This window comes from Corvus kubaryi, unplaced genomic scaffold (assembly GCF_017639235.1).
Source record: "Corvus kubaryi isolate FWS band 111438036 unplaced genomic scaffold, C.kubaryi_AGA036_p1.0 37396, whole genome shotgun sequence".
NCBI lineage: Eukaryota > Metazoa > Chordata > Aves > Passeriformes > Corvidae > Corvus > Corvus kubaryi.
In genome coordinates, this window is record NW_024581135.1 from 12280798 (window position 1) to 12303659 (window position 22862).

At 40.5% G+C, this 22862-nt stretch overlaps 1 protein-coding gene across 1 annotated transcript in view; it reads right to left on the minus strand.

The window, feature by feature from the left end:
- TMEM177 (transmembrane protein 177) overlaps positions 1-22862 on the minus strand; it is a 37777-nt gene continuing 14915 nt past the window's right edge. The window contains exon 2 of the mRNA XM_042041111.1: positions 1-22862. This exon is cut by the window's right edge and continues 11917 nt beyond it. The gene's annotated coding sequence lies outside the window, so the exon portion shown is untranslated.

Here is a 22862-nt window from a genome sequence, read left to right on the forward strand (position 1 = left end):
AAAGTTACAAGTTGCTGAGATTTACATTTTATTAACAAAAGTCTATAAGATGACAAAGCTTGAAACGTGAATGATTCCCCTGGATTGAACAATTTCTAGACTGATGATTTCATAAAGCCCCAAAATAATACAGCATCAGTAATGCCATTCCTTACTACATTCATGTTTGTCCAGCTCTTCTTGAACATCTCTGTAGTTATAGAGACAAACTTTCTGTGGTGCATGTAGAGACATCCAGCAACTGCATCCTGCATTTGTGAGCTGCTGCCAGCCTCTTGAGCAGGGCATATGTTCTTCTGTGCATTACAGGCATCCTTAGCTGCAGAGCTGTCTTGGTTTCCTGATAATTCAGATCACGTCAAATTTAGTCACAAATTGCATACATAGATTTTAATCCATTTGCACTTAAGCTTCCAATTCTGCCTCTCACATTTTCATATCATTTTCTTGTGCACAGTTTGTGTTAAACATACAGTTATGCTCAATTTGAGAAGAACAATAATTAATACATTACTTTCAACAGAGTGTGATAGAGCAGCAACCCAAACCACTCAGTGTGGTGACCGTGGGACTACACAACATTGTTTTGGCAAATGTAACCTTGCACTGTTACAAAGGGATTTGTTTTGCTGATCTAACACAAAATCAGTGACCGTACAGATACTATATATACATTCCAAAGTTATTTCCTTGCAAGACATTGTCTTTTCTGCATTTTGTTGTTTACAGAAGACTTGATTCAAAGCCCTAAATCAAGGCAGTGGAAGATTCCCACCATTTGCAGAGTACTTCAGGTCAGGCCTACTTTGCAAGAGCGCTAAACACATATTGAGACAAAGTTCTCCAGCTCATGCTCTTACAACAGCAGTGGAGCAGAATTGCACTGTGGGATGTTTGAGTGCAGACATTGCTCAGACCTTACAATGCAGAGTTCAGCAAAAGACTTACTTTGCAGAATTCTGAGATCTATGTTGTATACCCTGAGCAATCACTTCCCAAAATTATGAATGAAAGAGAGAAAGCAAACTGAAATGTCACTTTGTTATTATTTACTTGAAAGTGCACATTCCTTTCTCATGTAAAAAGTGCATTCAGCTCAATTCTCTTTCAGGAGCATGGCTCTTTCATATAACAGCAAATTTTTGGCTGTTGTCTGCCTGTGTACACGAGCAATGAAAGCTGAATTTTGTGAAGATATTTTGCATAGCAAGAGTTTAATTTTCAAACCAGTGCATGGGGATTTATCTGTACTCTGTTGATGCATTTTGGGGAGGATATGTTATCTCATGACTTGTTGTGTCCTGCTAGTTAAACACCAGTATCTTAAACCATTTTGTACAAGTTAAACGTCTTGTGTAAATATAGAAGCATACAAAAGCTTCTGCTTTACCTAACAGATCTGTGGTATATGTTTGTGCCAACAACCTTATTACTCATGCAAGACCTGCCAACCAAGCTGTGATAATTTATGTGAGAAAAATGTATATTAAAAATGTGAATGGGATTTTAAGCCTCTCACTGAAATACATGCAAACTGCTTTGTGGCCAAGAAGACGCACTTAAACACTGCATTAAAGCAATTCAAGATAAATGACTCTCGCCACAGGTGGAGTTTAGCTGTGAAAAGAGGAGACAAGGCACTTAATCTTAACGCTAAGCTTGATCAAGCATAATATATGTTTATAAGCAGATACATTTTCTATAAATTAGGGTCCTAATTCAGCAAAGCCCTTAGAACATACACACATTACTCAGGGAACAACCTTAAAGTTGGCCAAATCCCATGCAGGAAGTGCCACTGCTCAGCATAAATGGCAGAGAAGTTTGTGCTGGAACATGGCTTTGGGATACATCCATAGTCCATAGTATGGACATAAATACTGAACGTGGGTGTTTGGCAGTGTCCTAAGCTAGGGGGACAGAATAATTTCACTGCCTGGGACAGGGACTCATTTTTTCTTTAAGTTTGTGCAATACCTGGTGCCATAGGGCTCCACAGTACTAATTGTTAGAACACTGCGAAACAGTAATTTGTGGTAATAAGCCTGTTGCAGCTATCATCCAATCTGGAGGCTGGCTGTATTCCTTTTATAAATATATTTAACAGATAATACTCAGAAATACACTGAGACTGAAAGGGAATGGAAACATCAGTACTTAAAGTTTCTGGACCATATTTCTCTAAGTCCTTTTTTCTTCAGCCAGCCTTTGACAAACTCCTTTGCCTTTAATGCACATCAGAATACCACAATGTTGAACTTCTGGATAGCCACTGCAAATAGCCGAGCCTTTTTGTGAAGTCCACTTGTGCATTCACTTGTGGAATACTGTTATTTTCTGCTTCTGTGCAAAAGCAGTACCATAAACTCTGGCAAGTAGCATAAACTCTGGAAAAAAACCCGTAATAAACCAGGTCAAAAAATATTTTGAAGCATGAAATTTTTTCCAAACACATCAAGAACAGATCTGCCAGAGAATGTGAGGAAGTAGCAGGCAACAGAGATGTAACAGAAGCATTCAGGGGAAACAGGAGAAAACTAAGTACGTTTTTTCCATCACTGTTCTTTATGGCAGATTTTGAGGTGATTGCCACAACAAAACCTTTTTAGGGGCACGGTCAGAAAAAAACATGTTTGCAAAACTGAGTACCTGTGGTTTTGGAGCCAATCAGTGAACTGTACAGTACCTGACTGCCAGGACAATGTGTTTTTCACCCCAGGGTTCAAAAGGAACTTGGATCTGAAATCGCCAAACTATTAACTGTGCTTTGTAATTTATGGTTTGGAGTGAACTCAGTTCTGGAGGAATAGAAATTTTTAGACAAGACTTCAGAGAAAACAGAAATGACAAACCAGTCAGTCTAACACATGGCTCATCGCCACGTAATGAGAAGTAGAAACTGCAAACCTGGTAGTGCTTTAAAAATGTCAGCAAAGTCAGCAAACATTGATGAAGAGCAGCTGGCTTATGTAGACTTTGTACAAACACTGGGACACCAGAGTCCTCAGCCATAATCAACTCCCTGTCGGAAGAAGACCAAGGTTGTACCATCTTCTGCTATCTTCTTCCTCCTCTCCTCTTCCCACCTTGCTTTCACTCTCAATCTAATTCCCACAGAAAGGAAATCCAAATGTATGGGACTCAGGGAGACACAGAGTATGTTCGGGGTATCTTCCAAGCCTGACTGCTAAAGAAACTGCAGACATGATGTGAAGAACATTTAACATGCAGCCTGGATGAAGTAATCATGTATAAAGATTTCCCCAAACAGTTTTACAAAGCACAGGAGGGGAGCTCTCTTTGGGATTGGTAACTGCTGCAAAGGGAAGAAAGACGGGTAAATGATCACAAAGAAGGGAGCAACCAGTGAGATTCCAAACGCACCTGAGCTTTACAACCTATTCACAAGTGGTAAGTGAAACAGGATTAGACAGTGTTTTCTACGGATTCACAATTATTCAGGAAAACCAAAACTGCTGACACAAAGTAGCCAAAAGAAAAAACAACATGATAAAGATGGAGTAGGTGATAAAATAGCAGCTAAAATGCAATGATCACAAATGTCAATGAAAGGAAAACAAAAAAAAATCTCTACTAGTGCAACATAGTAGGTGCTAATTAGTTCATATCAGTCAGCAAAGGTATCTTGAAGTCACTATGGATAGTTTTCTGAAATTGTTATCTCAGTGCTCAGAGAGGCAGTTAGGACTGATAAGGACAGAAGAGAATGAAAAAGCAGCGATAAAATAAAATGCTACTGTATTAATCTTCAGGAATAATGTTCTGTCCTTTAATACGAGACAAAATTCTGCTTATAGCATCTTGATATGCGGTAGCATCTTCAGCATTGGAAAAACATGAAAAAACAGGAAAAAGAGTGACTAGATTGACCAGAAAGATGGAATTCCTTCTAAGATGGATGAAGTACTCTGGAACTACTTAGAAAATAGATGAGAAATGGGAGATGTAATACAGGTATCAAAAATCAAGTCTGACATGGGAAAGGTGAACAGGGAACAATTACTCATTTCTTATGAGAACAACGATGAATCTAAGAATATTTTTTCAGATGGAAGTGTAAAACAAGCAAAAGGAAGTACTATTTAAAGAACATCTGCTTAATTTGGATAATTCATCATCATGAGATCTTTTAGATGCCAAAAATACTTAGGGCTGCAAGAAGTTCTTAGACAAATTAACAGAAAAACAGGTGGCTTTGCAGAGAAATGGACAGAGCCTCCAATTCTGTCCTTAGATAGTCAGAGATTGAACTAGTAAATAGGAGGAGAAATTAAGCTGTAACTGCTTTGTCCTCATATTTCTATTGTAGGCAACTGCAGGGCACCAGGTTACCTGGACTTTGGTGTGACTCGGTGTCGCTGTTGTACCGGGGACAGCGAGAAAACCAACACAGGCTTTGGTCTAGGAAGGAATGGAATTACTTATTTCCAAACTCATTTATATAACCTGGTTCATTTGAATGGCATAAGGTTATTGGTCTTTTGACCATCTACCTCTTAGAATGATTGGTTAAACTCTACAACACTCATTTCAAAATATTTCTCCAGTCAAACTACATAACAAACAACAAGTGCAAAATAAAAAATTACTTTACAAAAGCCTCTTCATTGTTCTCAGCCAGCATCCGTGTGAAAGCAAGACTTTCACATGGATGCTGGCAGAAAGCTAAAAAATTTCTCTGCATCAAGCTTTTCAGCATCTACAACTCAGGTCAGCCTTTCTTATATTACAGCTGCAGCAGAAAGATGTCCACCTCAGACCTCTTGGTTCCTATCATATCCTGTGGGGACTGAACTTGATAAATCCCAGTAAAACATTTAAATCAATGAAACAGCTAATGAACATTTTTAGAACCTTAACAGGGATTTAATCAACATTTTGAGATGAGATCCAGTGATCTTAATTTAGCAAACCAGTTGCATACATACAAAGCCAAAAATGATGGTTTAGTTAGACCCTCATTTTGACTTAGCCCAAACAACCTCACCCAGTAATTTCTGCAACAGGACTATAACTTTGGTTTGAGCTGTGTTGCATGTTTTAAAATAGTTTTTTTTCTTTTTCCAAGTCCATCATTAAGCAACCCAGCACTAACAACTGCCACTAAAGCCTTCTGGATTTGGAACTTGTCGGAAAATTTCTGGAGTATTTGGGAGGAGAGAAAAATACATGCAAAGAAGCAAGAGTATCAGTGGGCTCCATTTGTGAGGAATTATTTCAATTCTACTATTGATTTCTTTCTACAGTGATAAAAAAATTCAATTAATATTTGAAATGAGCAGCTCAGACATACAGGTTTCACCTCCATAGGCTTTATTTTATTTTTCCCTAACTTTACCTTGACCTGTATTTGGCTGAATAGTAGGTAACTATCAGGAAAGTAGACAGTTTTCTTTCAAAGCTGAAAGTCAGATAGCACTGGTTCTAATAAGAATGATGTAAGTGCACAGGTTGCTCTGTTTTGTACTCAATGCTATTTAAATTTCTGTTGCTGAGGTCTCTGAGTGAAGGCCACAGTACTTCATTCTCTTAAGGTGAGAGCAGCTTGTGTAGATAAGCAGCACACACTGTACATCAGTGAAGAAGTTGCTTGTGTTGGTTTTGCTTCCTTGATCTACAAGGCAAACACTGGAATGAGCTCCAGCTTTCAGATGGGCAGTTTCATATTTCAGGCCTGTTTCCAGTAGAACATCAGGAAACCTTTTGAAAAATACCAATACATATAGAAGAAGAGAAGAGAAAATGGCCTCTCTGTCATCCCTTCCCATTATTTTTTGCTGAGGATTAAAAAAAAAAAAAAATACTGCAGTGCATGGTTACTTTGGCCTTTCCCAGGCTTCTTTACAAAAGTTTGCACAGAACTACTCACTTGTGTGAGACACAGCGGAGACCGTGTGTCACCTCTCACCGCGCCGCAGCTTCACAGTTGCGGTTTTGAGGTCGGCATTGTCTGCCAACAGCCAGCAGCAGTGCAGGGCTTTTCCCCTGCTGGTAAACCATAGCCAGAAATGCAACCCCAGTCCTGAAAATGGCTTTCTCCATTGCAGTATGACATTACATGTTCCCGAAGTGTTCTTTACAAATATCTCTGAAGAGAAAAGTAAAAGAGCGTTTATTGACTGTTGTGGTTTGCTCTGACCTTGAATTAGAGTACAGTACAGAACACTGCCAAATTTGGCCTGTCCTGAGAAAAAGACAAAGATGGCACAGCAGCAACTCAGCTAAACAAAAAATATGTGCAAAATACTTCCTGGTACACCCACATTCTGGCTTCCCTGCAAAAAAACTGCCAAGAGGGATTTTTTGACCAGTTAAGTTCTTCCAGGAACTGTGCAACCTGTTCTGCATTTTTGATTCATGAATGTTCACTTTCTGGCTTCCTGATTTGGTTCCAAAGTTCATGTCATAAGTAGCAAAAAATATTACAAAGCTTGGGCTGATCATGTACAAATTAGCCAGACTAATTATAATAACAAACATCAACATTTACAGAAAATTCAGCTCACTGCATTTTCTAATAGAGTGGAAATATATTTTCAGATCAAGAGTAAAAAATGTTGTATGTGTTCCTTTTTATTTAAAAATATTTGTACCCTAAAAATAGTGTGGATGTAGCGTACCAGATGACATATGAAACTTCTAGCAAAGACAAGAGGACCAGAGAGCCAGTGGAAGTTTTCAAACTATTTGCCATTTGGTGAATAGAGCCCTGGAAAGATGCTTTCACAGACACAATATTGGCTTCTGGGTTACCAGGGAACAGGAGATGAGAGATGTCATTAAAGGGTGAGTTGCCAGCCCTATGGACTGACAACACTGAAACCAACAAAGCACTGTATTGCACTTACACCATTACTCTACCTGCACCTTTCTTATTCAACCCCAAAGGGACCACACACTGAGGCCAGCATGTCTCAGTGCTTCATGGCTCTGGTGACACCACCACCAAGGCTAGCATTTAGTTGCACATTTAATGTGGCTTTTATCTGATCTATAGCAGGTCTGTAATATTACCCACAGCTCGTAAAATTTGCTTGTTATCTAAGAATCTTAGCTTTCATGTACTAGTGTTATAAACAGCCATGGTACTGATGATAAGAGTGATAATGATGATGTTTCTAGTCATAATAGTTGTGGGGACTTGGAAACATGGAAGTTGAAAAAGTCAAGAAAAAACCCAAAGAACAACAGAATGAAAATTAAAATGCACCCATGTTATTTCACAATCTTGGAAACAAACTTTTCTGAATGCTTGGCTTTACCAACAGTATTGTTACTGATACTCCTAAGTCACCTTTAGAAGTAGAAAGTAGCAGTAGAAAGCGTGCATGAATTCCTCTTTGTGGAAAAGCTCTTTCTCTCCAGCCCCAGGCTCTGTCACTGACTGGACTGCAGTGAGAGGGTTTTTTTTGGTGATGTCTGCTGCTCCTTCTTAAGTACTCAAAAAACAGGATACTTACCCTTACTGCAGTGAACTTGTTCTGGGATCACCACACAAGACCCCCAGCAGTTCAGAAGAATAGGAAAACATCAAGTGATGAGGGGTTGGACTGAGATTAGGACAGAGCTGAAAGGCACTTTAGGAGATGACCTGGGAGGCACTTCAGGAAACAACCTGGGCAGTCCCACTGCTTGCAGGCAGCCCTCTCAGCTCTAGTCTCTGCACCAAGGTAGGAAAATGGGAATCCCCCCTACTTTACACATGCCAATGTGCTAATAGGGATGAAGGAGTGAGCAGATCTGATCACATGTCTATCTTGCTTCGAAGATTTAGCAAGGACAAATACAGAATGGGGAACCCTTGAGTCTGCTGCTACATATTGGTTAGTTCCACAAGGCTAATGCAGATTCTTCTGTAATTGCTTGCTACACATATGTGGCAACATACAGAGAGTCCTCATGAATTGCAAAGAAATTGTATCTCAGATAATTTTGGATTAATCACAGTGTTCTCTAGAGGTACCGTTAATGAGGGACATACCCTCTACTTTGTATTCCTGCCCAAGGCAGCACATTTCCATGCCGTATCATGAGGAACGGGCTCTGCAAACCCTTCATTAATTTCATAGCTGTCTCCCCCCTCTAACAGTGGAGGACTCTCCACTATAAACTGTGCCTAGAGGCAGATTCTGATGTATGGATTTGTGCTTCTTTGTTCACCTCCCCATAAAATACTAAAGACATTATGCACTTGAAAAGTCACAATAAAGTTTAAAGAAAATAATTATAAAACATATAAAATTATAAAGCCTTCTATACTTTATTAAGGTCATGGTTATTGAAAATTAGGCTTTCTTCTCTTTTACCATGTATATGCAACTCTAATTTGTTTAAAAACAGGATACAAGAATGACATTCAGAAAAAAAATATATTAAAAATGTTACACTAAGCTTTTTTTTGCTGCTGTTATATAATTACACAGAGGACCCCATTTTTCAGGACCTGCTGAGACTTGGTATGTCTCGAAAGCTAAGCCCTTGAATCCCAGATTAAATATGCAAAGGCAGCGGGAACAATTCCTGCTTTGCTTGTGCATTCACAACTTCCCTGAGCCCTGCGAGGTCTGGCTGCACTGTGGGTCCTGGACTAGTCCTGAGCCAAGTCCCCTCTGTGCCAGATCTGGCAGTGGTGTTTCCAGTGTGACCAGCTGCTGCAGCAACACAGACATCATTTGGGTTTTGCAGGGGCTAAGTCAGGACACAATTTGGGGAACAGCAGCTCCGGCTCTGTAGTTAAATTGGAGACAGTATTAGCATGAACTCAAGAAACACAAAACTGACTAAGCCAGGACAGAAGCATAACTGTTGCAGCAAAAGCAAATTTAAAGTAAGTAGGGAAGTTTCTAAAGGACAATTTGCCTTCATAGCAATTGCGTACCTCAGACACAGAGACTCTTCTGAGCTCAATTCAGGCCAGTGATACCATCCTGTTCTGCCAGGATTAGAAGCCTTGCATTGTACCCAGTTAACTGCAGCCACTTTGCAGAAACCCTCCAGGTGTTCCACTGAATGGTTTGAGGGAGTATTCCCAGTATTCCCCCTCCCCAACAGGGCACATTTTCATCCCTGCTGTGCATCAGGGTTAATGGCACAGTTCTGCTTTGCTTTTTTTCTGTTATTTACCCTTTCTCCACTAGATGCTACACTGAGACCATCAAACATTTATTGAGTCAAATAACATAAATTTGAAGACTCAGTGCAGAATAGTGTGCTTAAAACAAAACGGTGACAGCATCGCTCTGTGTGGTGTGAGGATGAGACTTGTGCATTTCACATTGGAGTAACTGCTCTGACTTCATCAGAGCTTCTTACTTGGCACTGCATGAAAGGATAAAGCAAGTCTGTGTTTCCTGGCATAATTACTCATATGCAATTGTATCAAGAAATTACCTAAATGTGTGAAATTGTTTACTGAGAGTGCCACAAAATCTAATACTAACCAAACAATGTATGTCAATATAATGAGCTAGTCCTTTTTTTCTCTTTATATCTTAGAAATTCAAAATTACATGCTGAGCTGGAAAATTACACCAGATTATATTTTTAATGAAGCTTCTTCAAATAATATCACAGATACACATTACTTTTCTTGACGTTATGCAAGCCTTTGACCCAGGCAGCTGGGGAAGTGCTATGCAGTGTGGCTCCCACAGAGCCTGCCAGCCTGGTTTTAACTTGTGCATTGTGTAATACCTTCTGGTAAACAACCTGAGATCCTCTTACCTTTCGGTGCAGGCAGGCCCAACCAAGCACTGCTGCACAGCCTTTCCCGTGTGACAAGTTTATTGGATAAATGTGTTACACCCTGTCTTGGAGGCTCTACTTGGACAAAGTGAAGTGAAGGTCAGAGACTGTTTCAGCTAATTAAGGTCTTCAGGGCTGTGTCTCTATCAGGTTTTTGGTTACCCCCTGTTCCTAGAGGTCTGCTTGTTATGTACCACACTATTCAGAAATGTGCTGTGCGGCCCAATTAGCAGCACCTTTATTGTTTTTTAGAAGCGGGGCAAATATAATTTGGGGAAACTGCAATGTGACCTGGTTAACTTACATCGGTGACATACTTCCTTTCCAGCAAAAATCAAAACACAGCTTCAAAACCCTGCTATTTTTGCCTATCTTGCTGTGACACACTTTAATTTGCTTATCTGGACTTAATCTGGGAAAAGAGCTAGGATAGAAAAGAATGTTTTGTTGAAGCTGAATAGGGCCTCATAGCAGTCAATATTTACTGTTCAGGAACACAATCTGCTGCTGGTGTGATGAGGTTCAAAATATAAATTATATACAAGGATCTAGGCCAGATGCTCAGCAAACTGGGCCTTGGCCTCCTTATTGACTATTCACAAGCTCATCTTCAGATTAGTATAGAGAAAGGTGGATTAAAAGCATGGGGAGGGGGGAATCTCCTTTTTTGTTTTTCCTTTCTTCCTGTAAACATGGTTAGGCTTAGATCAGTTTAGCCAGTGGCAAGATGCAGCATTATTCTAAGCTATGGACTCTTTACAGTGTTTCAGGCTAGAGGTTTCATTTTGGCAGAACTTCATGTAATACTGTGCAGTGAGGTATAAGACACTTCATCAAGGTTAGGAGTAAAAGCAACGGATTCAGAACTAGTACTTGTTAGATTTACAAAGAAGGGCCCTAAATATTTTTACGTTACACTGGTTACACTAAGAAGCTATAAAAATATTAAAAATAAATTATTAAAAGTATTAAAAATAAATGCTTGTCCTCTGCTAATTAACTTACGTAGTATTTACTCCATCTGAAGAGTTAAAAACAAGCACAAAGCCCAGCCACAAAGTAGGTCATAATTCTCTGAAAAATCAAACATAAGGTCATGACCTAAATGAAATAGAGTTTGCTTCATAATGATCCTGGGAAAGAAGGGATCGGCCAGTGTTAGGGAATCAGCATGTCAAAGGGAATTGTAAATGGGAGCTTTGCAGAGCTTCTCATCTCTTCCAGATGGGTTCATCGCCAGCTCAGGTCAGTATTGATTGAAAACTGTTACTCTGCACAGTCTGTTCAGTGCCCAGTGACTCTATCTGGGAATTGAATCATGTTCCCAGCAGACAAGCAGTTGCATCACGTAAAACCACCGCTAGACCTGAAATTAATTTCTAATTTTGCTGGCAGCCTTCCAACAGAGAGGTCAGGCCGAGGAGTAACCGTAAGGATGAGAGTTCCTCCTGGCAAAGCTGGAGGCGTACGGGGGGCACAGACCACGGGGAAGGGTGGATGTGGCAGGGCAGCAGGAGATTTGTGTGTCTGCTGTTCAGGCAGAGACTTCAGTCTTCTGAACACTGGTGGGACAGCAAGTTCAAGGGCTGCTCCCAGGTCTCCCCTGTGAGAGGTGATTCATGGCAAGAGAACAGGCCGGAGAGAGACCATTACAGCCAGGCATGAGAACCAGCAGGGCCGGGCAGCCTCTCCCACGGCCCTGCCGAGCACCTCCGTGAAGCTGCTGGTAACTCCAGGCAGGACCACACAAGTGACTCCATGGAGCCAGACCAACAGAGGCAGTCTGACAAGGGGTGACTTACAGAACTCATTTTGTGGCACGTTATTGCCAGTGGGGGAGGTAGAAGGAATACAAATTTGATAGGGTACTACAAAAGTTTAAATGATTTAGTGTGTGCAGATAAATATTGCTCTTTATCTGCATGTACTAGGAAAGAAAGCAAAAATATTTCCATGTTTCTTTTCTGCTCCTGCTGGCATCTGTGTTTGGACAATGTCAGACTATTTTTGGGTGGAAAAATTTTGCTTGCTAAGGAATACTGGGGAGGAAGCATTTAGTTTTCAAAGTCCCTGGGTTGGAGCTTATTCTTGCCATTTGTAAGGAGAAACCCAAACATTATGTGGACCTTTTTGGCTCCAGTTAGCCATACAAGAAACAGCAACAAAGCCAGGAAGTGTTGCAGTTTGCAGTATTGGAAAGCCTGCTTAAAAAGAAATAGTAATAAGAATTACCGAAAGCAAGGAAGTAATTTTTGGGGGCCAAATTTCTTTAACACATTTATATTCCTATAAGATTAGTTAATATTCTTGCAGGAGATTCTTACATGTGATGAATCACACTGCCCCAAGCCATGCAGAACAATGCACTGCTGATACCGAATAAATTTAACTTATCTTCAGATCAAATTGTTGAGTGCCAGACTGTCATTTTATGGTAAAACTAATCCCAGGAAAGTCTGGATGAGTGATAGCACTTTCAGGTATCAAGCATAGGAAAGTGAATGCTCACATAAACTGACCCTATGATATAAAATCTCAACAGGTCACCACTTTTCTATTTAGCACATTAGAGAAATACTGCACTGCTTTTGCACTGTGCTGGCTTGGGCTGGAGTAGAGCTCAATTTCGTCACAGTAGCTACTTTGGGGCTGTGGTTTGGATTTGTGCTGCAAGCACCATTCATAATTCATGGTGTTTTCATTATTGCTGAGCAGTGCATACGCAGACTCAAGGCCTTTTCTGCACCACCCACCAGTGAGCAGGCTTGGGCTGCACAAGGAGCTGGGAGGGGACACAGCCTGGACAGCTGACCCCAAGTGACCCCAGGGATATCCCATCCCATTGGCATCATGCTCAGGACACAGAGCTGTGGGAAGATTGGTGGGGGGCCACTGCTCAGGAACAGGCTGAGCATTGGTCTGTTGGTGGTGCGCAACTGGGGTTTTTTGCATCACCTGTCTTTCTGGGGTTCTAGTTTTCTCGCTTTCGTAATTTCCTTTCCATTACAAATTCTTATTATTTCAGTAATTAAGCTGTATTTATCACTACCCAAGAGTTTTCTCACTGTTACCCTTCCAATTGTCTTCCCCCATCCCATCGGGGCAGTGAGCGAGCAGCTGTGTGGGGCTGAGTTGCCAGCTGGGGTTAAACCACAACGTACAACAACTTATCCCTTCTCATTATCCCCTCTCACTCTCCCAGTCCTCCCTGCTTCTCTCCCAGTTCCACTCTATTTTTTGCTAACTATCTTCTTGCCTGTAACCTCTTGAACTTGAGCAAGTTTTTCCAGACTGCTCATATGTTAGGCTGGTACAAGACCATTATTTCTGGATTCATCCAAATGCTGTATTGATCCTGATGCACTCCCGCACCTCTTCTTACCACAGCATCTGACAGCATGTCCCTGACTCTTGTTACACTTTGTTCCTTCCAAACCTTCCACCATGGGAAGGTGGAGGGTCTGATGTGCTGTTTCTGAATCCTTTTGCTGTCCTTTTTTGTGGCTCTGAGGATCCTAGTGAGACACCTCACACACATTTTAGGCAAAGCAAAGCACCTCTGAAGGTGCAGCACAGAAGACATTAAGACTCTGTGCAGGATGGCTAAGCCACATGGAGCAACCATTTACCAAGTGTGCTTCAAAAGCAAATGCGTGGGCAGGTGGACAAAGTGGGTAACACAGTAGTTGTATCTTGGGGATTCAGAAAACGTCCTTACACAGAAATAGGAACTGTGGGAAGGCTCTTTCTTCATGTCTGCCTTGGGTCAGTGCTTTCATACGAGGATGAGACAAAGGGCTTCACCCAACCCCAGGCACAGCAGGTCATGCCCCACATGCAGTGCCAGGGTACACTGGCACCCCTGCACGGGCAGCTTCCCATCTCGAGGGATAAATTACTCATTTAATTCCTGCCCACTTTGCGACTCCCGACTCCCTCGCCTGCACCAGTCAGGGTGCTGTAGCAGGTGCAATCTTGCAGATAGGATGTGCTGCCATGTCCCCCCTCACTATCTAGTTTCTCATGTGTCAAAGTGATCGTTTCTCACACCACTGAAACACCCTCTGGTGGGGCACAGCACAGGTTTTAAGGCTGTTAGAGGGCAGGCACTGAGGCAGCTGTAACAAGTGACAGATTTTTATATCCACCCACTGAAGCGCTGTTAATGCATCATAGGTGGAGTTTGATGCTGTAATGGAAAAATCAATGCTAGGATCACACTTCCACCACAAGTGAAATGGCTTGTTGTGCACATCAGTAATTGCACTCCTTGGTGTTTTACCCAAGGCTCACAGTGGTTTTTGTGGAGATTTTTGTCACTGTATATTAGTGATTTTGCCAAAGCTGAGCCACAAATAAAAGGAAATACAGTGCTCAATTAAAAGCAGCCCAGATGCAGTTATCTAATTTGTATGAGGCAAATTTACCAGCTGCAGTGGGTGTAGTTCTCTGATGGATGGTCAGATTGACTGGTCCTGTAGCCTCATCTGGCCCCAAACCTTGGAATAAGGTCCACATAAGGAGATGCTCTGAGCCCACCTGAAGGCTCATCACTTGTGATTTTTACCTTCACACCCCACCTTAGGAGGAGAACACAGCAGCCCAGCTCTGGGCTATCAGCTCCAACACGCCAGCAGTACTATCAATGGGGTGCATGTCTCAGAGCAGCCCGGGGGGCTGCCCTGCCAAACTAAGTGTAGAAGTTTGGCCAAATGTGCCTCAAATCTATTAACTTAATTTCACAACTGAAGGTCAGTTTTGCTAATTCTTATAAGACACCATGCTGTATCTGGTGAGGGTAATGAGGTCTTGGCTAATGCATCTAAGTTTAATGCTGCTAAAAATTTGCTGAAACTGCCAGGCTGGGGGTTTTTTTGTTGTTGTTTGTTTTAGCAGTGTGAACATCTTGGGTTTGTTTGAGTGAAATAAAGAATTAGCTCCTGTTAGAATAAAATTTAAACATATTTTCTGAAGCTGAAAAATGGCATTAAGTTAGGTCTTTTCAGTACAAACCAATTGATGTTATTATTGCATGAACAGCCTCTCAAGAGAAAATATAAATGGAAAATATATATTTAAGATACAACTGCTCAGACATTCAGCAAAATAGATGCATTTCTGCTTTTACATCACACAGCCTGTTAGATCTGAGGTGACTAAAACATCAGGCAGAGCCGTGACTTGGCCTACATAACCTCGTGTCAGAGCCTGCTCAGATCTGCAGTGTGAGCTACCCTGGAGCTTGGTCTGAAGGCACTCTGTCCTGTCTCAGCATGGAGGCTGCAGATATTTATTCCTGAGGTTGCCAATAGCACCTCATTATCTCCTAGAGGGGTCTTCAGAGGAAGCCAGGTACTTACCAAGCAAAGCTTTCTGGAATGAAGGATGCTGGGGGAAGGGAGGCAGCGTGAGGAGCCAGAATACACTAGCCAGAGGCCAGATACCAAGGATATAAAGGAAAATTAAAAAGTAGAGAGGATTTTGCCAATTTGAAACAGTTCCTTAATGAACATGCTAAGATTTGATACAGCAGAGATCAATGACTTCCTAAAAACACAGACCATTCGTGTAGATAACACCAGGTATAACATGGGGAAAAAAACCCCAAACACCTGAGAAGGCATCTCTCAGAGAGTGTTTAAGGGTAACTGTCTCATTTAGAACAGCATGTAACACTAGCTCTCAAAAAGAAAAGAAAAAGCAGGTCAAATCTGCAAAAGTGATAAAGTCTCAAAATGAAAGAGTAATGCCTCTAGCAATGAGGTGTCAATAAGAGCTGAAGCGTGAAGTTACGCTGTTTCTGCAAGGTTGAAACTTCTGTCTCAAGGGAGGGGGGAAGCAGATTTGCCTTAACGCAGAGTCCTGCGTGATCCCAAAGGAGGCTGGTTGCCCGTTACCCACAGCTGACATGTACTGTCAACTTCTGGTGGATCAGAACCCTGCTCACATTATTTTCTAGTCAAATCCTTTATTACTTTCAGAAAAAAGCAGTCCTGGAGTTATAACACCAGCCCTGCACCAAACGTCTGCACTAAGGAATCATTTCACAGATACTGTTTTTCAGAACAGTCTACAGATAAAAAATGTGGGCTTGAAATGAATCCTTACAGGATATCCACTAAGTGGATTCTTGGCTGATCATTCACATTTACTGCTGTCTCCTGAGGGGATGCTGCTTAACAAGCTCACCGGATGGCATGGCTAGTTTGTAAGTCAGTGTTTCAGCTTTGTCGCTTACAGCATGCAGCATCTTTTTATGCAGCAAGAACATCTTTAATTTACATACTCAACACCATCAAGCTGTTCAGGTGTGACCATGTTATAAAACCAATGTGATTCTAGTACAGCTTTGTGTAAGCATTATTTATTTATTTGCTCTATCAGCCTATGTCAGCACAAAATAAAAGCAGGCAGAAGAGGCACATCAGTTTTCTTTAGCTTGAAAATCAGCCACAAGAATCTTGTTCCTACAAAGACCATATAGGCTGTAAACCCATATTTTATGTCTAAACATATCTGCTTCTTGCAGTCTTTTCCAGTGATTTACAATGCCAATTATGCTAGAATTGGACATATGGAATGACATCATCAGGGATGTGAAGGTCTGCAAGCTTTGTATAAAATAAAGGTGTTTTAAGCAACACAGCATTTAGTGTCGATGTTTGTTTTCCAAGAAAACCACAATGTATAGCTTTCTGCACCCAAGTGAAACCAAAGCCTCAAACCAAACACAAGCAATACATCACTAGAGCAAATATTAGGATGAAATACTTTTACATATGCATCCATAAAGGATATCAGAGTGATCAATTTGCATACCCAATTCTGAAATGAGATTCCTGTGTGACTAGTTGGTTTTGTTGAAATCTTTTGTTCCATCTACATGAGCCTCCACCTGTGCTGCCAGCCAGCTGCAATAGGCTGTTACACAACTCAACACATGTCCCAGTGTCCCAGTTAGGCCCTAAAACTGGTTTCACTAAGCTCTCAAGATTTCATTTCTTTTGAGAAGAGTAATTTACTACTTGTGATGTGTACTTAAGGCTTCTGGTAATGTCCTGTGCCTTCAAGGCTCTGCTGTCATCGTGTTCCTGTGCTCTTGGTAGCCTGCACTGTATTGCCCTGCTTTTCTTCAGTGAACTTCAAGGCATGGCTTCCTGGTAAAATAACTCCTGTTTCATTAGCACAGTCTTGTCATGTGTATATCCCCACTCTAGGGTCACTGGATAGTTCAATGTACAGAAGTAATGGTCTGTTAGGATGTGCATAAAGATAAGCCAAGAGATATAAATAGATACAACACTTTCTTAATGTTCTGTTATTAACATTTTCGTTATGGCAATAGGACCGCTGTGTTATCAAAACTGCTTTACAACAGATGCAAACTTTTAACCAGGCATATGGGTTGATACAGTCTAGAGAGCTCTTTGGAGTCAGAGGGTGAATAATCAAACCAGCTTAAATCCTCTCAGAAACCACACAGTTTTTGGAATCAAGCAACTGCAGTTTGCTTTAGAATGACGAGCTTTTAGAAAAGCTAAATCTAAAGGAAATGTTACTACTCTTTCACAATCTATTTTTCTCTCTTCTCTTACACGTACCTCATAAACATCTCTGTGGCTTGGAACATGGTTTGTTCACTGCCTGTCCAGGGCTTAACAACAGGATGCCACATTCACAGCTATTTACATTGCTTGACTCCCACTGCCTGCCTAAATGTCAATTATAATGAAACAGAAGTAGAAATATGGTGGGGAGATCTTTCTGAGTGAGTTTTCTAGATTATGCGTCTTGTTTTTCACAAGGGTTTGTCATCTTTCATCACAGTGTCCGGTAATCAGTCTTATCCATCTTTTGGTGTTTCCCATCAGCAATCTGTTCAGATTCTAATCAGCTTTTAAACACTTAACTGTATCCATTTTAAGCATGCCTTTTGTATTGATAATAAAAGGATGGTTAGGGTGAAATGAATATACACAGAGCCCTACAGAACATGTCCCTAGTTTGGGCTGCTGCATTATCCCTCCATGCCAGTTCCAAACAGCCTCCCTGTGACTAACATTGCCATGGCCTGATTTACACACAGATTAAGTATCTGCAACTCATTATCATATTTAAACTTCTGGGTGGCTCAACTCCTTTGAGAAATTGGACCTAATAGCATTCTACACAGAAAAAGATATAAGTATCTATTAACCTGTAGCAATTTACAATAGCATTTATAAAGATACGAATATATGCAGAGTCATGCACATCTTACTAATGCAGACTGAATTATTCATTGCAAAGCTGGGCAATATTTTTATCAAATACTTATTATGGATAAATGTTTTCCTTATTCAGTACCTCGATATATGTTTGAATAACACTTTGCAAATAATTCTTCATGCAAATGGTGCACTGAAATATTAGCACTTTCCTCCTTTGAATAGTTATTTCCAAATCAATTTCCTTTGTGTTATTTATTTATTACAAATGAATAAATGGTATTCATGGAGCTTGGTTCTCTCTAGGCTAATAAACAGGCTTGGTGTTAGCCCCCAAGTACTTGTAATCTCAGCTTCAAACGTGCAAGCACACAAGTGAATTTCTATGCTATCACAATATTTCTGGCACCAACACAGAGATAAAAGAAACACAGGAAACCAAGGAAAAGTGACTCAAAATTTCAAAATATGAAGTCATTGCATATATATTGGTTGGTATGTCCTTATTCCATTGACTGTCATTCTTTATGTTGGTTTTGATCTCTGCCCTTTTCTTCCTTTAATGCCTGAATACACTCAATCTTGTATTTTCTTGTCTATTTGCTTAAGGTTGAACAATTTATATTTGCTTGCAATTAGTCCCCAGTTTCTGAGCAAATGCTGCTCTTACTGGACTCTAAATAATAAACTCTATAAATAATTCTCCAGCCATGCAAATGTTCTCCAAGACTTAACCCCAAGGCATGTAGGTGCTACTTTTGTCTCCTTTCCTTTCCTTTAATTTTCAAATACCACACCATCACCATGAACAAAATTCACCTTTGTCACCAGTGGCCAAAACAGGACAGCCCTGGTATTTTGTGGTGCAAAACCTTATGGACGGCCTGTACTTCCTAAGTTTCAGGGAAAGTATTTCTTCCTATAAATTATAGACAAGATGTGCATACTGTGAGGTAAAATTTGGCAAGTGACTCCCAGCTCCTGCAGGCACAGGCTGGCTTGTGTCCATAATGATCAGGGCTCCCTCCCTCTTAGAAAGGTCATGCTCACATTACATGATGGCCCTTCTTGTTGTGAGACATCATCATTACTATCATTATTACTGTTATTACTGCTACTATGGTAATGCCAACAACAAGGAGCTGGCTTTTTCCAAATGCATGGTGTGAAATAATGTGGTGGCTATGCGGCAGCCCTCTGGAGCTTGGCTTTTCCAGGTCATGCTGTTGGCCTGGCATGGGGTATGCAGGAACATAGAGGCTCTGGGGTGGCACTGGATAACCAGCCAAGGTGATGGGGAGTCACACCTGGCAGAGTTACGAGAGACATTTCAAAATCATGCTCCTGAACCAAACTGAAATGCTGGTGCAGGTGCACCCTACAGTGTGTGCACAGATGTTTACTCTCCTTCAGCAGATCAAGCTCCCTTCTGCTAAAATAAAATGCTGCTCAAAAAATGCTTCTAGCTGCAAATTGTCATTACTGCTTCCTCCCAGTAATGAGGCTTTGGCAAACCACTTACTAGCATTACAGTTTACCTGTACTCAGCTTTGCACTTGTGTTTGCTGATCACTGCAGCTGAAGCAAAAGAAAATAAACACATCAAACACATGCACACATTGCTTAAAAAATAATGCATGTTACTATGTTGTCCTCAAAATAAATAAGAAAAACAGAAAGCAATTCACAGAACAGGGTCTCTGTATACTCTGCCAAATAATTAAAAGTCCGTTGTGGTCTCTGATCAGACAGATCAGAGTCAGATATTTATGACTGTGTAATTTTTGAACATAGAAAAATCTAATTCTTAGCTACTTTTAAAAGAAAACACTGGTGTGTTGAAAAGGAAAAGGTAATAGCAGCACAGGTCCTGGCCAGATCTAAATCCCAGATGATGCTGTTGGAGAGAGAGAGTGGATTAGGATAGGATCCTGTGGTCCAGTGACAGACATGGTAAATGGTGATTATCCAGTTCTAGTTTACACAATTTTGCACTCACCTATATCATGTCCTTTAGAGTAAAAGCCATAGGATTTTTTTTCACATTTTTGTTTACTGCCACTCTTCTGCTGTTGCCTTACAGATGAAGGCTGCAGCAGTTACCATCATGAAACAGGACCATATGGCTTCAAGATCAGAAACAAATTCACTAAACCCTGACTTTATTATTTTAATTCCTATCTTGATAATGAAACACCAAATGAGAACAGAATTCAGCCTAAGAGATGAGGTGTCAGAATAATTTTATATCTTGTCACTAGGTAATGACTGTAATGGTATCTCTTACTTAGATACCTTCATTAACGACTTAATGGTGAGGGCATGTTTTAGCAATTGTGAACATGTGGAATACTTCATGTTCCGGGGCAAAAGATTAGCTTAATGAGGAGAGAGCCAATTTCCTGAAGAAGTGCTTTATATAGTTCCTGCTTTTAAAAGAAGAACAGTAACACGGACAATTTATCATTACAAGGTATAAAAACACTTAACTTCATGGTTTGGTGCATTTATAGCACTCCTGCAGAGGGGAGAGAGATTAATAGGTTTTTCTCACGTGGTAAAATAGGTGGAAATAGGTTCTTCCAAATCCTTTTGCTCAGTAGAGAAATATTCATAACCAGGAGATTGGGTTCAAAGAGCAAACTATCACTTAGCCTCTCTTAGTCACCTTCCGTTTCTCTAGATGTTTATTATGTTTTTAGGCACATTTGAAAATGTGGCCCACAGACACCCAAACCTTGTGAATAGAGCTTTGATAAATGCTCATATCTTTCAAATACAATGTACTTTATTTTGTTATGGGCAAGCAGCTTTAATATCAGTAGTCAAGAAACAATAGCAACAACAAAAGCTCAAAACTACAGTGCTGCAATCTTCAGCAGAAGCAAAGAAGCTGTAGCAAGGAACAACCATGAACATTATGTCACTTAGTCAGTCCATCTTGTCAACAAATGATGTTTCTTTACAGCCTTGGCAAGCAAACCTGGTAATTGGGCTTGCAAAAATAAAAACTGGCAAGAGCCTTGATACCTGATGTGCAAAGAAAAGAAATGAGTACAAACCTAGTAATTACTTTGTCTGCATCTTTTTCAGAATTGAAACAGAAAGGCTTCAGTGTCCTTGAATGTTCATCCCCAGGAAAAAGCTGTACTAAATTTGCTGTGTCTTGGTACTTGACAGTTCATGCCATCTTGCATTTTTCCAGTAAGTTTAAGTAGAAAAAATTCTACAGGGAAAGTTTTTTTTTTTCCTATTTACTAAAGATAAGATACACTATTTACCAGCCTACATCTACAAGTTATGACAAGCTTACCGTAATATAAAAAGATGGTGAGTTTAGGGAACTGAGATTTAGCACATTAAAAGATTATAGTTTTAGACAGTCTCAAGCTCTCTTACTGTTCTGCAGCAAAGCCCTTCTGTCTCTGAGTTCTCAAGCTAGCAACCCTTTCCCAGTGCAACCATTCTACTTCTTGTTGACTCTGAATAACATACTTGCAGAAAGAAAGTGGATTCTGTCTACAAAACTGTATCATGTTAGAGGTCCTCTGTTCTACAAGAAAGATTAAATAAGCAGAACAGACATCAGAGAAAACATCCCCAAATAGAAGATATCCTCATCCTCACATAGGAGTGAAGTTACACGAGATACTTGGAAATCTGGATGGCAGCAACCAGTTTGGTGATGAATACTTAACTGGACAAAATGCTTTTCCCTATAACATTAATTTTTGTTAATGCCACTCACCAAACACACCAGACCAAATACAGGATCTTTAGGCTGATAGTGCACAAAACCCATTCTACTTTGAGGTTAGGGGGACTAGAATGGTGACTGCCACTCTCCCCAGCCCATGCTGGGCTGGCACATACAGCACCCTGAAAATCCAGAGGGAGAAGCCATGGCCAGGATGTGGCAACTGCTCCCCTGCCATCTTGGTGGGACAGCCAGTGCTGTGCTGCTTTGAGAAGACAAAAGGACATCCCTGGAAGGGCTCCTGTATTGAACAGAAACTAGACAGGCATCTTATGACCAAATCCAAGGAATAGGAGGAGATGTTTATATAAAATATGCATTATTTGATCCTTGTCAACTAGTAGACCTTTCTGTCTAGATAAGCTGAGCTTTCAGGACAGTCAGACTGACTATTTGGGGCTCTATTTAAAACAGACTGTCCAGAACTTATGGTGGGATAAATTCCTGTAACTCTGCTGACTTCAGAGGAGCTGCTGCAATTTACAAGAACTGAATTTCTAGTCCAGAATTAAAATTGTGACTTGCTTCTAACATATACACACACACACGGAAATGTTGTAATTTCAGTATTTTACTGGAAAATAAATCTTACAGGTGATTTATGTCCTACAGATACACAATAAATGTGTAAAAGAAATGAATTGATATTGCATTCTTTTCAACTAAATCTTCCTTTATATAATACCTAAGTTTACATAAGCTGTGGCACCACATATTCTGACTTCCCTTCAATCCTACCCTGTCACTTTTGGTTATGAAATATCAGAGATCTCAAATACCAAATAATTAATTGATTCTGGGAAATTTGAACAAAAAAAATTATTTTCCCGATATGAAACTGCTGTTCTCAAAGAAACAATACAAAACAGAAAATGTTAAATCTATGTCCATAGAAGAAAACTGTCTGAAAAAAACCCCCATATATTCAATTTTACCATGCACCAGAACCACCTGTCCCTTCTGATGCCCCAGCCTCACTTCTAACTAACTACCCATTTATGGTGACTGCCAATAAAAATAGAGATTCTCACACATCAGTATTATTCCACCACTAATAGTGCAATCATGCTAATTTTAATCACCTAAAGATCTCAAAAACGTAGTGCTCATGGCTGGGGTTACACAATAAGGCT